We start from the raw sequence: 4,411 nt of genomic DNA, 5'->3' as shown, positions 1-4,411 counted from the left end.
GGTTCCCTTTTCTCCACATCCTCACCAACACTTATTTCTTGTCTTTTTGCTAGTAGCCATTCTGACACATGTGAAGCAATAATCTCATCATGGTTTTGATTTGTGTTTTCCCTGATGATTCGTGATATTGAACATCTTTTCATGTGCCTATTGCCCACCTGTCTCTCTTTTTTTGAAAACTGTTTATTCAGGTCTGCTGCCCATTTTTTAATTGGATTGTTGGCTTTTTTGATATTGAGTTATACGAGTTCTTTATATTTTGGGGGGCATTAACCCTTATTGATTATATCATTTGCAAATATCTCCTCCTGTTCAGTAAGTTGCCTTTTCATTTTGTTGATCATTCCTCTTTTATTTTAATAGACACCACCTTGAATACTTTTCTTCAGCAAAGGACACATATGAGTCTTATATTTTTCTGAATATGACTGATGCTTTAATTTTGATTCCTGTTTGAAGAATACTGAATATTAAGTTCAAAATCCACATCCTCAGATTGTTTATTTATTGTTTCATCTTCTTCTAGCTTACCAACTCTCTCTTTCTGTCTCTTGGTAGATCACTTCTCTTTTATCTCTGAAAATATGCTAACTTTTTCTTTATTTGTGAAGCTCTACAAAGAAAAAATATGGATATAAAGTCTCACTTTTCAATATGGCTTCCAGGTGAGCCATTTTCTCTTGAAGTCTTGGGAGGGCCTTCAGCTCTCGCAAATGCTCTTTTATTTCTTCTTGTCTATTTTCTTCTATCACTCCTTCTGGGTCACTTATTAGAAAGACATCGGATCTCATCTTCGTCTTTTAACATTTATCTCAAGATTTCTGTCCTTTTCCCAAAGCTAGCTTTATATTAAGGGTGACTTCTATTGCATCATGATGCAATTAACTATGTGTGAATATTTTTTGAATGTTCCTTTTTAGTATCTTTTTCTTATTGCTTGAATAGTGCATCTTCTCACTTTCACAAGTATATTAATTAGAGTTTTTTAGAGTGTTTTTTCTTCCTGTTTCCTTCATTGTCTCTGAATTCTTCTAGCCTTCTTGTTTTGCATATATATATATAGCACACTTTTGCCTGTGTTGTTCATGTTAGTTGTTTTTTCAAAAGTCTGGCAATTCCTCCTCCCTGTTCATATTTAGGAGTGAGACACTGACAATCTTTGCAAATGCCTGGTGGTCTTGACCGAAGGATGCTAAGGTGGCAAGCAGACTTCTTCAGGGAACTCCTGCTGTTTTCAGTATCTGCACATCTGTTCCCTTGGACCACTGGTTAATCTAGGGAGAAATTATCTAATCTCCTGCCTGGGCACCTATGAGTCAAAGAGCAGGAGGGGTGGTGAAGAGAGGAGACAGATGGGGATCAGCCTGGATGGCAGCAATCCAGGAGCTGAGGAGAAGCAGCAGGAAGGATGGCAGGTGTCACTCTTACATATTCCTCTATTTTCTGTATGGTGGCTCACCCCTGTCCCCAGCTGTGCTTAGGAATTCCCAGGCCAGAACTTTTCTGGGTCAATTTCTCCTGAGATTAAACCCTTGTCTTCTGTCTGGTTAGTAAAGTACAGATTCCCCATTACTAAGAACTTAAAAATGTATTTAGGGTTCTGGTCACTCCTTCAATACTTTTAAGCGACCCCGTTTTCAGTCCTACTGCTCACTCCTGCCTTTGGAGGTTTCTGATGACTCTTTTTCTGAGCGTTTCCAGAGTTCTGTGGACACAAATCGACTTTCTTCTCGTTCAACTGTTCTCTCTGTTTGCTTCACTTTCTGCTTTCTGTACCCTGCTCAGTCAGTTACCCCTGGCCCATCTGCTTCCATCCCCAAAATTTTGGTGACATCTCACTTCTGCCATCTTTCCTTCTGCTGCTCTCTGTCTTTGTAGTTTTTATCTTTTATTTGGTTATGGTTATTTTGAAAGACTTTCAGGAGGAAGCAGTGATAAATGCCTGTGTTCGTCCCTCCTTATTAACTGGAACCATTGATATAACTCTTTCTTGTTCCCAGAATTTCCCTTTGGTCAGGAAATATTCAATGTTAAAGCCAAGGAAAACAAATTATTCCTTTTCATGTATTTCTTCTAGTCTATCTCAAATCTTTAATTTCCTTAGATTTCAAGTTCTACAGAAGCATAGGATTTTAGAGTTGAGAGGGACCTTAAAATAGTCAAATTCATCCCCTCCTTAGACACATGGTCTCTTTACTGATCTAACTACATAAGGTCACCTGCATTTAAAATCAATATCTGACAAAAAAAATACATTTCTCTGTAGAAATCATTCTGAACTTTTTCCTTTCCCTCACAACCCGCAAAATCTGCCAGTCCTAGTCTTTTTAATTCATAAATGTCCCTTGAAGGGAACTGACCTCACCAGCCCTGCCCCCACCATCACTTCCCCCTTCTTCAGCTGGAAAACTGTTCTCCATCTTTTTTTCTTTTTTTCTTTCTTTGAGGAAGATTAGCCCCGAGCTAACATCTGCCACTAATCTTCTTTTTTGCTGAGGAAGACTGGCCCTGAGCTAACATCTGTGCCCATCTTCCTCTACTTTATATGTGGGATGCCTGCCACACCATGGCTTGACAATCCCTGCGCCTGGGATCAGAACCAGCAAACCCCGGGCTGCCAAAGCATAACATGAGAACTCAACCGCTGCACCACCAGGCCGGCCTCTGTTCTTTTTCTTTTAAAATCCAGTTTACAAAGTCTTGACTTCTATAAGATCTTCCCTGGCTCCTCCCTTCTTTGCCTTCCATGGCATTTTTCCATATTCATATGATTGCAACTTTTATCACACATTACTTTGAATATTTGTTTTCATGTCATCCTCTTTCCCCATTAGAACTGTAATTTCCTCCCAGGCTGGGATAACATCACCTCTACCTGTGGCTGAGGGTCAGACTTGAGGAAGCCCTCAGTGAAAGTGTGCTGTGTGTCTGAAAAAGAGCATCTATGACACGACAAGTGAAAACTGTGATATTTGTTAGCAAAGATAAAATGTTAATAGAGAGAGATTGTTCCAAAGAATGATTCTCAAGCAATCCTTACAGCTGGCCATATAAGTCTAGATGAATATAGCTGTATTTATATCTCTATCTGTGTAGATTTTATTCTTCTAATCTCTTCTATATAGATTCAAGACAGCATTAGTATAAATTCTGATAATTTGGGCCTTTAATTTCATGAAATTTTTACTAAGTCCAACTTCAGAAGACAGACTACTGCAGATGAATAAAAAAGAAGTTAGGATTAAGGATGAAGAGTTATGTGTGGTGGTAGTTTTTCACGTAATTAGAAATCAGGTGTCACAGCTGTGCTTGCTTCTCCTGGTGGATGCCACGTTTCTCAGAGCCGAATATGAAGGTGTTCTTTGCTGCCGCCCTTATCAAGGGCTCAGTCTTTTTCCTGCTGTTGTCAGGACCTTCCACAGCTGATGAGAAGAAGGGACCCAAAGTCACTGTCAAGGTGTGCATTGATCTGAGAATTGGAGGTAAAGATACAGGCTGGATGGTCATTGGTCTCTTTGGAAAGACTCTTCCAAAAACCCTGGATAATTTTGTGGCCTTAGCCACAAGATAGAAAGGATTTGGGTACAAAGACAGCAAATTCCATCATGTGAGCATGGACTTCACGATCCAGGGTGGAGACTTCACCCGGGGAGATGGCACTGGAGGTAAGAGCATCTAAGGTGAAGGCTTCTTAGATGAGAACTTCAAGCTGAAACACTATGGGCCTGGCTGGGTGAGCATGGCCAACACAGGCAAAGACTCCAACGGCTCCCAAGTCTTTATCACGACAGTCAAGACAGCCTGGCTAGATGGCAAGCACATCGTGTTCGGCAAAGTTCTTCAGGGCATGGAGGTAGTGCGGAAGGTGGCAAGAGCCAAGACAGATGGTCAGGACAAGCCCCTGAAGGATGTGACAATCGCAGACTGCGGCAAGATCCAGGTGGAGAAGCCCTTTGCCATCGCCAAGGAGTAGGGCCCAAGGACCTCTTCCCTTTGAGCAACCGTCTGTGTGGCCCTGTTGCCCTCTGGGGGGTGAAGACAGCCCACCACAGAGCTCTGCGCTCCACTGGCCCTAGTGCTCGCATCTGAGGGAGCAGACCCCTCTCCTCACATTCCACAGGGCCCAGTTTTGTAACAAACTCCTACCAACACTGACCAATAAAACAAAAAAGGTAGGTTTTAAAGAAAAAGTTAGATGTCATTACTCTTTCTCCTTAAAACTTAGATATCATTAGCTTGAACTCCCATTTTGTGTTTTGTGGCAAGTATCTTCTTCTTAGGATTTCTTTACTTTTCCTGGGATGGGAAGGTGTGAGGGTGTTGCATTCCCATAGTCACCCATAGCTTTGCTTTTCTGTTTCCACTAAATTCTTGTACTCTGTAAAGCAGAATTTTATTGAATTTTTGGGGG

The 4,411-nt window shown here is 41.2% G+C and overlaps 1 pseudogene; it reads left to right on the top strand.

Moving 5' to 3' along the window:
• Positions 1–3,325: 3,325 nt before the first annotated feature.
• On the top strand, positions 3,326–3,973 carry LOC124240589 (peptidyl-prolyl cis-trans isomerase B-like; annotated as a pseudogene).
• The last annotated feature ends 438 nt before the right edge of the window (positions 3,974–4,411 follow it).

The sequence above is a fragment of the Equus quagga genome, chromosome 6 (genome assembly GCF_021613505.1).
Source record: "Equus quagga isolate Etosha38 chromosome 6, UCLA_HA_Equagga_1.0, whole genome shotgun sequence".
NCBI lineage: Eukaryota > Metazoa > Chordata > Mammalia > Perissodactyla > Equidae > Equus > Equus quagga.
The sequence above is the reverse complement of the archived record's forward strand: the minus strand, read 5'-3'. Positions and strand labels throughout refer to the sequence as shown.